Raw genomic sequence first — 14,178 nt, forward strand, 5'->3', positions numbered from 1 at the left:
CATCAACCCAGCCTACTACTGACAGTACTCTACCACCCTCACAAGGCTCAGCTTGACGCTTTCGTGGTAAACAGCGACCTCTATGTCAAACAGCAGTACCTATGGCGCGCCAAAACGCCAGCAACTACCACTAAGTTCCTACCAAAGATCTTATAAACAAGATCTTTGGTTCCTACTGCACCCAGACAATGAGGGCGCTCGCAGGGTGAATATGGACTATGAGGGCGCTCGCAAAGTGAATATGGATGCGCTTTCTTCGGTTTTTTTCTCTGAAAGTCACAGTAGAATATCTCTTTAGTTGTGGCTACTAGGCCTACTCTATTTCTGACTGTTGGACAAGCAAAGCAATCTTTACTACAAGATTTGCTAAACAATCTGTAAGTAAACTTCAACACATTTCAACAATTTTTCAACAAAATTACAGCTGTTGCTGCTAGGCCTACATTACATGTAACCTAGGGTAGGCCTAGTTTAGCCTAGGCCTAGGTTAGGCTAGGTGGTGTTCGATCATTTCGGCCGCCTCGCCAAATGTATGGAACGCCAAAAATGCCGCCGAATACACAACAGCCGCCAATGAGATGAACGTAGTCATACAATAGCTGGATACGTCAGTAACAAAAAGGAGAAAATATGTAAAATTGTAAGCCTAGGCCTACAGTGAATTTAAATTAAGAATTTATTTACCGGTATAAAAACATAACGTACTATTAAAACAAGAATATATTAAAACTACAATTTTTTAAAGATCCAGTAGAATGTGTGTTAATAATACAATGTGGCGTGGTCAAGCCGAATCAGTTGCTTGTCGGAAATTCTGATTTTGAGAAAATACAATACTATTATTTAGTAATGTATTCGCTTTACAATGGTGGAAAAATAAATGCAATCAGACTTTTCGTTATGAAGTTATAGAAGTTTAAATATACCCGTTTGGGAGAAACCGTAAAAAAGTTTTCGAGAAATTCACCTTCAAAGTTTACCGACGCGCTGAGACGCTGACAGCGCGGAGACATTCCTTGTTCCACAAGTATAGCTGAATACCTAACCTAGCAACAGGGGATAGCGTTCTTGAATTTGGTCAAGTAAATATAAAATACATTTTTTTATAAACAACACCCAGATTTTCCTTTGTAACCCAAAGCAGCTTTGAAAGTTATTTGAATTTGAATAATATTGTGAAAATAAATAATGATGAAATGTATAGCTTTACATGTAGGATTTTTCATTCATAGTATTATACAGTTAGTTATTTCGTTAGTCGGTGGTTGAGCATTGGTGAATAAAATGAGAAAATATTTTACACAATTTGCGCCTTGTGTTTTATGTACCGGTACACCTCTGCAACTTTGATGACATGAATAAAAAATATAGTGCCCGCCAATAATGATTTCGAATTTCAGAAAGAAATTAAAGTATTTTAAAACACAAGACGCAAGATGTGCAAAATATTTTCTCATGTAACTCACCATTACTCAACGGTAAAAATAAATTCTTAATTATTCACTGTAGGTCTAGGCTTATATATTTTCTCCTCTTTGTTACTAACGTATCCAGCTGTTATATGACTACATTCTTCTCATTGGCGGCTGTTTGTATTCGGCGGCCTCTTTGACGTTCCATACAATTGGCGCGGCGGCCAAAATGAATGGTGGCCAAAATGAGGGGCAGCCGAAGTGATCGAACACCGACCTAGTAGGGCCTACGCTCTAATTAAAAGTTAATAATGTTGATTAATTTATACACTATATTATCGGGTATATTTTGAAACAGCGCCGCCAACGTCTCGCAACTCACTGGGGGACTTCCAGCGGCCTAGCCTTTAAAGCTGCAGCTGTCTACTGTATATTACAAATTGACCACTGCGCAACGGATAGCACCGCTAGACCTTTGCTATATAGCAGCCGTAGACAACAGATACGATCTTGATAATTACTGTATGTAAACATTGAAATTTAATACTTAGAATTTTTTCATTTATAAACCAGTTTTTTTAATTATAAACATTTCATGTTTTTTCCATTTTAAAGTATTTGTGCTCGTTAGTAATTTAGATTTATCATTGATTTAACCATGATGGTTAGTACGTAGAGCGAAATGCTAGGCCTCTGAAAGTCCCCCATGGTAGTTGCCAGGTAGCCAGAAATTTTCATTTCAAATTTCTTGAAAATGGTTTATAGATAGTCATTCCTGTGGATACTGGCCTCAACGATTTTGAAATCATACAGGTGTACGTATTATTTAGGGGTGTAGAAGTTCCTCAACTTTTAACAATGATCAATTACTGTACGAAGCTCTTAATCATAGGTTAAAAGTTTATGGTTTCTAATTAAGTTTATTAACCAATAATTATGACAGTATAGCGATAGTAAGATAAGATTTATTAGTTCTCCCTTTTATAACAGAGGAATACTCTCACGCAGGAGAGGTTCGACCCATACAACAGTTACAAAACAGCACTGACAATATATAACACCAGTAATTTCACATCAACTATCTGAAAATGACCACATAAACTAAATTATTTTTTGCAAAACTGCTCGCGGCCCAACAATACAACATCATTATAAATGATGTTTACCCAATATCATGAAACTTCAATCTGATTGTATGGAGGTATAATTGTCCATGCTATCAGAATGCTGTACGAGAAGGTTGAAGAGAATTACATTGGGATGTGTTATAGTCAAGTTTTATTCAACTGATGTTGGTGTTGAATATATATAAATATACAAACCCTATGAAATAATGTTATTTAAGGGAGAATTAATTTAAATTAATATTACACATTTACTTTTGCCATTTTTTTTTAAATTAATGTAAGTCTTAATATTTGTTGGTTAAATCTAATATCATTTTTGTGTTATAGGCTGTTTGCTAGTTGACTCATTTGCATAATTCACCAGACTATTGTCTCATCACAATGATGTATTATGATGGTAATGAATATTCATTGTCAGACACTTGAAACTACTAAAATCAGGAAACTGCTGAAATGACACCACAGCAAGAGCAACTTCTAGATAGCATGCACATGTGCGTTTCACCACAGCAAGTCATGCACGTTGTAACCTTCTACCACTTGGATAGGCCAGTGAACATTTTAAAGTAAGTTCATAATCAGACCAACACATAAGTTACTTATATATCACTAACCTTCTTAACCAATTGACCCCTAGGCCTGCATGAATGAATTATGGATTTTACCTCACGAGGTAGTAGGACTATTCACGGTACGGTGCATAGTGGGCAATGGGTGACTGAACGTGGTGAGGCGCCTAGGGGATTCGGCCTAGGCCCCCTTCGATGTAAAATTTTATATTATTTTTATCTTCCAAATTTCTTCGTCAATAAATTCAAGTTTAGATTTATTTTGTAAAGGAATAATTTGTGCTGATGTGGAGATGTGTTTGTATTCTGACTACTGACTCAGGATTCAATAATTTATTTTTAAATTTCTTTATCAAAAAATATTTATAAAATAAAACAATAAAAATAAAAATGAACAATAAAAATCACGTCACAAATGAAGGCCCTGATAGAAAATTCGCTCAAAATCATAGTACAAGCCCTCTCCCTCAGGGAGTGGGCTAAAAACTGTAAAATCAAGGTGAACCTCGGACATAGTAGGAATGGACATTAACACTACCTGGCCTACACTGAAATATTAATTGTGCATTCATGAAACGGATTGTTATTATTTAGTTGGATCATTTGTTAACCCACTGACCCCCAGATCCTTTGAAATGATTTTGAATTTTTTTTCAGTGTCAGAAATATGGTTTTTAAACAGAAATATCATTTTTTCTGAAGGAATAATACAATAATGATTGATACCAATTGAAAGATAATAAAAAAAATGCTTCTAAATAACTTATTATTTAGTATTGTGAAATTATGAAAAAAAATTTAAAAAATAAATTATTTCCAATTATTGTTTTTTATTTATAAAATAAAACAATAATTAAAAAAAAACTAATCACAACCTAGAATGGTATGCTTTATGGCAAATAATGAATGTGTGTTGAGTCTAGCGAGCGATGTGTACTGCTGTTACGTGGTGCTTGCAAGGCTGGGAGGTCTAGAATATGAAATAATACTTAAAGAAATTATGATGATTTTTTTTCCCTCCTCTACTCTGTTACTTTTGGCAGGATAATTTTGCCCACCCGCTGCTAAACACTAAAAAAATTAGATGTGCTAAACAAGATATTAAAAAATTATCGTCTTATAAGCCAATACAGTACCTGATTTTCAACAAAAATTGCCTTTATTTTCCAAAATATGTGGGTGGATTTCTAGGGTCAATTTATTCGCCCATGCAGGCCTTATTTTACAGTCAGGAATATGGGCAAGAAAAGAGTCCTTGGTATGAATATTTTAATTGCACAGTGAATACATCTAAAATGTAAGGAGATAATGTGCAAGCAATTCAGAATTGTGCATTAACAGTTAGGCACGATCGCCAAATTATTCCAGATGGCAAAAACGTGTATAGGTCAACACACTATTACGAACGCGTCTATAAAGAAATCAACAATTCTAATTACCACGCTTATATGAATATTCATTTGCTAAAAGCTTGAATTACAGCTCGCGTCTTGACGACAGTGAATCGTTTGGCGCTCGTTGATCGTTCGAACAATTTTCTATTGTTTACTACTACTACTAGCACGGTCAACTGGCCCAATTGAGTGTGTAGAAATACTGGTGTTTCAAATAATGTAATATTATGCAGCTCCTATTCTTTCTTATACTGTATGTACAAGTTTTCTTTATGCTTATATATGAAGCTGTAATGAGATTTTTAAATTACATGATGACAACATGCCTGGAGGTCCAGGGTGCGGTATGCACTAAGCGAGTTCCATTGGAATTCGCTTTGTATGCTGCTCTTTAGATAGAATACATCGAGACTCTAAAAATCACTCTGACGTTTTCTTTGCTTAAGTGAAGGCGGCCAGGTTCATTAGCATTACAAATCACAAACATACTTCAAATATACTTTAAGTGCCTTGGTATAGTCGGCGTTACATTCTGGCCTAAATATAAAATCATATCTAGGCCTAGGTAGGTAGTCTGCCTATCTTTTTATCCTCGTGCATGGCTGGTTACTCACTATTTTCTGAGGCTACTCTCTACTGTGTATACTATGCAGCAGTGCATTTTCTTTCTATAAGTTCTAATGTAGGTCCTCTGAATCGAGAGATGTATATTTAAGTTGACTAGTAAAATTTAGATAAAGACAATAACCAGGACAATAACTTGTCATAATCAGTGTTCTCCCCACTGCAATAAGCTGTAACGGCCTTGTTACAGCTTCATTCAGAAAACAAGTTTACCTGACTAGTTCCTACCTTTTAAATTCATTGTGCCTACATCACTCTTTCTATTTAACCTTTTAAAACACAGTTTATTAATTGTGTTCCATGTATACTCTTGATGACATAGGTTTTTATGTGTTCTATTTCTAAATAAACATCAACAACTTCAGACATTCCCATTGCTCAAGTCTAGGCAGTGAAAGTTGGCCCTCATCCAAAAAAAACAAAAACAATCACGCACCAGTGGCACTAGGTGAAAGGTCGACCATGTGGCGTAATTTGTTTTCTTAAACTTGCTTTCTAATTTATATAAATATTATGTCCACGTGGTAATAGATATACTTACTACAAAATATAATGTTTATTAATTGTTGTTTTATTTTTTGAATGAACTATTATTAACGTATTAGTAGTACATGCATATTTGCTATGTCAAAAAGGCTCACCACACACTGCCACACATGTTTAATAATAATAATAAATTTATTCTTATATACAGTAGCGCAAAATGCAAGAAACCTCTAAGCGCTTTACAATGAAAGGAAAAACCGGATCAAAATAAAAGAAAAATGATACAACAGTGAGGGAAATCAGGTTATCATTATGAATGAATATTTATTTATTTTAATTTATTTTATTTATTAATTTATTAATTTATTTATTTTTATTTATTTATTTATTTCATTTTTTCTTTGAATTACCTTCTCATTCCATTTGGTTACTTTCCAATTTATTATTGAATTCTTATACATTCAACTATTTCACAGTTTAAATTTTTCTTATGTGTTTGGCTTGTCATGTCTATCCTTTCCTCACAGCCCTTGCCTGTATTTCCCAATCCCCATTTCCTTTCCTTTTCTTATGTTCACACAACTTTCTTTCATTTTTCATTCTGATGTTACCTTATCTTTTCCTTTCCTTTTCCTTTCTTATTTTCCTTATCATTTCTTTCCTTTTCCATTTTTGTTTTTCCTTATCTTTTCTTTCCTTTTCCATTATTTTGTTTCCTTATCATTTCTTTCCTTTTCCTTCTTATGTTTCCTTATCTTTCTTTTCTTTTTCCTTTCTTATATTTCCATATCAATTCTTTAATGGATCCTTATCATTTCTTTCCTTTTCCTTCTTATGTTTCCTTATCATTCTTTCCTTTTCCTTTCTTATTTTGTATTTCTCAGTCTATTGTCATGGTAACCAAATGGCAAGCTTCTGATAAGGTATCTCTTTGGCGTTTGAGCAGAGTTTGAGATCGTTCGAATCTGAGATACCTTGGCCTAGTGTGTTACCTGTCAAGTTATTTTTTTGGTACAATAGCCTATAACTTAAAGTACAGAAAATAAACTATAACAAAATAAAATCATACACAACTAAATGGAAAAATTCATTTAAGCCAATAAATAATTCTACTCATAAATTTAAATTTCAAAAATCAACACATTTATTTTAAAAAAATACAAGTCACAGTGTCAAGTGCATACTTTGCTATGTAAATAACATTTTATTATTAATTATTATTATTACAATTTTTTTTTAAATAAAATTTTAAAAACACATTTTTATTAATTTATTACCCTACTGTATATAGGGTGGAAAAGTGATAAGGAAGGGGAGGGTGATTTTTTTAAATATTTTATTTTGCTTAAGCCAGACATCACCCTTGGTTTGTTTGCTGGTGCATTGATGATATTCAAGTAAAACATGATTGAGATAGTACAGTACCAACAATAATTTAAAAAAATGAAAAACTATTTAAAAAAATAAAAATTTAATTTTTTTCTTTGGAGTACCATAGAATACATGCGCGTGAGGGTAATAAACTAACAATTTTTTTTTTATTGGGGCTAATAATTAATTTTAAATTAAAACTAGATTTGAACTCTTCACTGAGGACGAGTTTGGTGATCCGCCGTATTTTGACCCTCACGAAGCACACGCAGTTCTGATTGAAAAGTATTATATGCTAAAACATGCTCTATTTAGTTTTTAAAAAGAGTAATTTTGAGCATTTTTAAGGACTTACGAATGTGTACACATCGTCGCTCACATCAGGAACTAACACAATCAAAGTAGATTGTGTTAGTTCGTGAAATCACAGTAGCGCGTCAAAACGAGCGCGTATTGGTTGGCAAGCAATTTTGTATACTTTACCACACAAAAAGTCCTTAACAACAACAGCGCGTACTTTGATGCGCTTTTTTGATTTCACGAACTAACACAATTGAATTTAATTGTGTTAGTTCATGATGTGAGCGACGACATACGTCTTAACGTCCGTGCGCACGGTAATGATATTAATACAGTGTCACAAACCCAAAACATGTTAACCGAAACGTAATTTCCAGCTTCAGTATGTGCTGTGGGCGTGGAAATGAGCGTACGGCGTGTAAATTATGGAAAGTTTTGGAATACTGAAAATGACCTGAAACGTGCTTTAAATTATCTGAAAAGTGATAAGTGATATTAACAATTTTAAAATTTTAACGCACAAGTACGAATACCTTATACGACGTGCCCGACGACGGTAATGGCACATGAATTTAAACCTTGTCAAGTTTAGTTTAAAACCCCCTGTTGGTTGGTAATGCCACACGAATTTTCCCTATACAATATACGAACTATCAGTCTGATAGTGTTGAAATACAGTCTGCTGCCCTCTATTTTAAAATTGTTTACATCTTTTAAGAAAGAAAGATAAGAAGGCTCCAAAAAAGCATTCTTTTTACCATGATGACGTCATCAAAATGAAAAATATAGGGACACTTCTGAAAGAATTGTCTCAGCTATTACTCACAGGTGGAAGACAATCGATCAAGAATAAGCAAGATAATAAGTTCAAATAAGTTGAAAAATAATGATGTCCTAAATAAAATTTCAGTTTTTTTTAAAAATATATAGCAATATAATGACGTCACAATGTCCGATCAGCCATAATGATCTATAAAATCATATCTACAATTCATGTGCTTTCAGAATGTAATAAAAATTAGGGGTTACCATTCATCCTAAGGAGTATAACCGATTAAAAGTAGGCATAATTTTAAGTATACATAATTGTTAAGTCGCGCGAACGGAAAATTATGAACTGAAGATTATGCTCACTTGATATGATTCAGAAATGACGATTGGTTAAGATGATATGGGGTCATCAACGTTTTGAGGAAAGAAAGATGTGGGGGGGGGGTCAGAAAAAACAATTTTTTTGACCATGATGACGTCATCAAAATGTCAAAGAGGTCATATGAAAGAGAATTGTCTCAGCTATAACATACTCAAAGTTGGAAGACGATCGATCAAGGATAAGCGAGATACGCTCAAATGCGTATTTTCAAAAATGACGTCATAGCTGTAATTCACTTCCTTTGAATTCAGATGCCAATATGATGATGTCACAATGTCCGATCAGCCATTATGATCTATAAAATCATATTTACAATTTATGTGCTTTCAGAATGTAATAAAAATTGGGGGTCACCTTTCATCCTAAGGGAGCTATAACAGATTAAAAATAGGCCTGATTTTAGCATATTTTCACTGTATATCGGCACAAATCCGCGCAAAGGCCCCTATGTTTGATGCACACGTACAACACTGCTATTGGCCATAAAATGACCGAATTTCAGGAACCCAAAATATGTAAAAAAACCTAATTTCTAGCTTCTATACGTACTGCGCAAGTAAAAGTGCGCGCGCGTAGTGGAAAATTATGAAAAATTTTCAAATGCTCAAAATGGCCTGAAACGTGCTCTAATTTAGTCAAAAAGTGATTCCGAGCATTTTGAAATTTTGACGCACGCGTGCGCGCACTTTATGAAGCGCACGTGTAAAATTAGGGTACATTACATTCAACATTGACCTGAAGTTAATGCTCACTAATTACGATTTCTAAATAGCAATTGGTTAAGCTGATATGATCAATAATGTAAAAATGCAAAATTGCGCGTAGCTGACATCACGCATGACTGGTCACCTTGAAAACCTTACCATGTCTATTTCAGGCGATGCCAAAGTGATCGATGAAGCAATCGTCTGCATACCTCGTAGCAATTTTGAGATATCGTGTGAACAAGAAATGGGGAGAAATGTAGAATAAAAAGATCTCGTACAATCACAAGAGGTGATCCGCTCGTGAAGCGGATCACCAAAAATGTGTTTTGCATGAAGTTCATGTAAATTCAATTAATAAACGTTTTATAAAATGTAAATATAATTTAGCTTAGTATAATGCAAAATTTTATCTACTTTGATCATGGACACCGTTTTCGGAGGCATGGGTCTTAGCATGTGATCCCTTTCAATGGCAAGGAGAGCAATTAATTGCTGTGCTGGATGTTACCACAGCTGCACACGAGCGTAATTGCACTTCTTAAAACTGATGGTGGCCTGCAACTACATCAGAAATAACTAAAAAAATCAGATTTATTAACGTTACATTTGTTCATCAATTTGTAAAAACCACTGAATATTACGATAGTCTCACCTACTATATGGGTACTATGCCTACTGAACAACGTCCCACTACCCAACCGACTATTACTTGCTTCTGTCAGTTCTTGCACTCACAGGCGGCGTACAAAGAGACGTTCGCTAGCAGATAAACAAATCCGTACTTGGGGCACGCAGTCAGGCGTATTATGATTCATTTTAGAGAGTTGTCTATAATAATAATAATAATTATTAATAATAATTGGACGCGTTTTACAGTGCATCCAATCGGCCAAAACGGAATATTGGCGTCCAAACGATGCACTATTCAAACAGTGTTTTTAGACGCATTTTGGTAGGACAATAGAAATCACGTCTGAACACAGATTTGTCTTCTGGAATAATTTGGCGATCGTTCCTAAATATATATTAATGTACTGTAAAATACATTTATATGATTCTTGTTCTTACAATAATTACATTAATGATTAACATTAAAATTTCATTATTTGACCTAATTTTGGAATTAAATAATGATGATAGTAATAATAATATTAAAATGTTTTTATTTGCTATGGACTAGTAATTATTCTAGAATTAAAATTTACATTTAATGTCTGTAAATATAAATGTTGCTTTTCTTTTCCTAATTCTGGTTTTTTGATGAAAGTATGTATGTATTTTATTTTTTGTAGAACCATTGCAAAGATTTCAGCAAACCGGTGGACACACCCTGCTCAGCTCAATGGCTATAATGTTGCTTTCTGGTTTTGTGCTCGTTAATTCTGAATGGTGAGTGAAAAAACTTGTTCTTATGAATTTCTTGTCCGTTGTAAAAACTTTGTGGGATAACTTTCGACCTGATTCATCACAAAGAATAAACATTACAATTTCAATATTACAACACAAAAACCCTAATTAAATTATTTTAAAATAAATTAAAATAAAATTTTTATGAAATAAGTTTTTAATTGAAATAATAATTAACAGGGTAATACAATTGACATAACGACAAAGACGCGAAGCCCCGCCCACAAAGTCACGAAAACCTTAGACAATGGCATCTAGACTTACCGAGTTGGCGAACATTTTCTTTGCTATCAACCTTCTTTAAGAAAGAGAATTCAGTGTAGGCGGTATGCAAATGAATCATATATTCATAGTGTTAATCTATTTCATGAAATAGGCAGGGAAATTGTTGTAAAAGCCTCTATATTTCGCTCCCAAAGGAAGAGGGAAAGGTCGCATTCAGTCAACCTTGTTGTCGGCAAAGGCCAAGTCACTGATGCGCACTGCACGTGTAAATTTGGGTATCTATAACAAAGCATAGACATCTAGGCCTAGGCTCACGTATGTTTCGCGTTGACAACCAGCTTTCTAAGGAAATTAAAATTTCCAAGAAAGAGTCTTTGATCACGTAAAAAAATAATGCTCACTGATTAGTCAGTTTGTTCTGTCAATCAAATCTCGTCGAGATGTTAATTGGAGAGATCAAAATAATATTATTTTATGTCATTAATATGACAAAACAATGAACAAAACTATATAAAGTGGTTTCTTGACAAACTATTACAGAAAGTGTACATTTAGACCCATTAAAAACTTTTGAGAGATATTTATGTTTGGGATATCAGAAATTAAAATGACCCTCACATTTACACCCTAAACTGGATCATACCCAACACATAATAATTTCTTCCTTGTAACTTGGTTAAACTTTCCCATATGTTTCATTCAGATCAGTTGATCCACTTTTGAAATATCTGGTCTGGGACGTTTAATTTTGAATGGTCCTCATTTTTTAAATTTTATTTCATCAAAGTCCAACAGTGACCAAGGTCACCCTTTACAGGATTAATAATAAAATCTAAATATATATATGTGAATATAAAAAGTTATGAAAAGTTATAAGGAAATAAATATTACTAACATTGGACAAAACTTTTTGACGAAAAAACATTAGAGAATCACAGAAAATGTCAATAGAAAAATCAGTTTTACATAAAGAATTGCATAACTTAGGCAGACGATTGATAAACCCATTATTAGTAACTTTGACTCTCCCCCCGGTATTGAAAAAGAACAGGATTACGTAATTAATATTGTGGTATTGTGGTATCGTAGATTGCATTAATACATTTAAATTAAATCAAAAAGTTTACGGCAGTCAGCTAAAGGTGTTAAGAAATATTTGCGATAATAAAATCTAAAAAACTTATTTTGAACACGTTGTAACCTAGTCAACTGATGCAGAGAAATAGAATTGAAAATAACACAACAAAATTCAAGATTAGACCTAACTAAAGACTTGAATAAAGTAACTAAAGCCCTATCGTAATGTCTGCAACGTCTCCAAAGAAAACCAAGTAATTTGTTACACTTGGAGACAATGAAATTAATATGATTACAAAAAGTTAAAGAACTGTCGAAGAAAACACCAAGATCTTTGTGCACAGAAACTCTTTAATTGGTGAGGACCATTAATTGGTCCTCACATCCACACCGCACTTTAGATTGACACTAAATATTAGGAGGCACATCCTTGATGTATGGTCTATGCTTCGACAAATCATGGAAAAAGTTCCAAGCATGGGAAGTGACCAAAGTCCTGGACGAAAAAACCCAGTGCAAAAAGATAGGGGAAAAAAATCAGAACAAAAACAATGGCTTTTCCAGCTACTGCTGGGAAAAGGCAGATGTTTGCTTTGAATGGTCCTATATCGACATCAAAATTCAAGCATTTTTCAATTGCTTTTCATTGTGTCAGCTGCACACCTGCTAATTCTCTGGTTTAACACACTGGCACATTTTACTCTTATACTGTAGCTGACCAAAAAAAAAACCTGCCATGTATTGGTGTTGAAACTTGAAATGGAAATATTTTGAAAATAGAAATATGAGGATTTGGTTTTTAGCGTCACATGTTTAAAAGTAAAGATGCATTAAAAATATTCCAATCAGTTCTGAAAAAAGTGAAGTTAGTACCTTTTACTGTAATTGCACTAATTTAAATATTCATTATCTTTTGTTTCTGCCATGCTTACTGTAGGTCTTGGACATTTTAAATGACCCTCAAATTCACACCCAAATTTGGATCGTCATCAACATTTAATAATATCTTCCTTGCAACTTGGTTAAACTTTCATTCATATCAGTTGATTAGTTTTTAAACTACAGCATCTTCACTAGAACGTTTGCTCAAAAACGATTTAATTGGTCCTCACATCCACACCCTACTCCGGACTATCACCAAAATTTAATTAACCCTTCATTGAGTTATACCTCACTCCCTGTTATTTTCAATTATGTCTGTGCAGCCTTTTCTTAAGATATGTCGCACACAAAAAACAGGAGTGGATCCAGAGATGTCCAAAAGGGGGGGCCGAAATTTGGGCCGATGTCCTAGGGGGTCCGGGGGAATTCCCCCGCGAAATTTTTGTGTTCTAGACGCCCGAAAATAACATTTGAGGCATTGTGGGCTATCATTTTTTTTTTTTTTTTTTTTTTAGCTCCCAAAAGTGGGGGCCGGGGCCGGGCTGCCCCCCCTCCCCTAAATCCGGCCCTGGAAAAACACGAAGATGTTACACACACACACACACACAAGCTTTTCATGACTGAAACATATCTCATAGTGTAGATAATAATATTTAATGATTTGTATAGCGTGCATATCCACTGTGAGTGCTCAAGGCACTATTAGCTAACAGAAACTAGTCTGTCTCTGTAATTGTAATATCATCATCATCAAAATGAGTTAATTTTTTTTTTATTACTTACAGTTTAACTTGGAAAATATTATAACAAAATAATAAATATGTGTTACGCTCATGGTTAAAGCAGGATAATTAAAATGTACATTTAGGGGGAATAAAATAAATTATTTTATTATAATAATAATTTATTCATTTTCTAAATAGCAACAGCAAAGCTTTCAAAATCCTCATAAATATAATAATTTAATATAATAAATAATCTAAACCACTGAATTTTACAACAATAATAATTTCTTCTTAATTCATGGACAAACTTACAAATAATTTAGAAAATATTCAAAATTTAAAAATTTAAGTGGTATTTATTGTATATATAACAGATTTAGGCTATTTGGTAATAAATTATCTGCTAATGAACACAATTTGAATTTATTTGGGAAATTCTAATTTAGGCTTTCAACTCGTAATGAGTAATCCATAAAAATCTGATATTGGTACGGGCATTTATTATGCACCTTATCCTTGAGGTTATAAAGGGCAATTATTTTCCCTGATCATTGGATCCACATGCTTTTTAAGTGTTGTTGCTGGTAATTAGTGCAGGAGCAGGCTATCCTACCAGGCACTGATACCATTTATATTAATAGTAAGTGGTATTAAAGGCCAAACAAACTGAATTCAAAATTTATTCTGTACTGAATGTTCTTTCCTCAGTATAACTATGA

General features: G+C 33.6%; 1 long non-coding RNA gene across 1 annotated transcript in view; it reads left to right on the forward strand.

Annotated features, from left to right (window-relative positions):
• The first annotated feature begins 235 nt into the window (after nucleotides 1-235).
• The window catches only part of LOC117116487, a 17,605-nt gene continuing 3,662 nt past the window's right edge, over nucleotides 236-14,178 (forward strand). The window contains exons 1-3 of the long non-coding RNA XR_004446761.1: nucleotides 236-377; nucleotides 2,867-3,105; nucleotides 10,436-10,532. This is a non-coding gene — a long non-coding RNA (uncharacterized LOC117116487). The remainder of the gene's footprint in view (nucleotides 378-2,866; nucleotides 3,106-10,435; nucleotides 10,533-14,178) is intronic.

This window comes from Anneissia japonica, unplaced genomic scaffold (assembly GCF_011630105.1).
Source record: "Anneissia japonica isolate Jap-2015-1 unplaced genomic scaffold, ASM1163010v1 scaffold284970_len119093_cov105, whole genome shotgun sequence".
NCBI lineage: Eukaryota > Metazoa > Echinodermata > Crinoidea > Comatulida > Comatulidae > Anneissia > Anneissia japonica.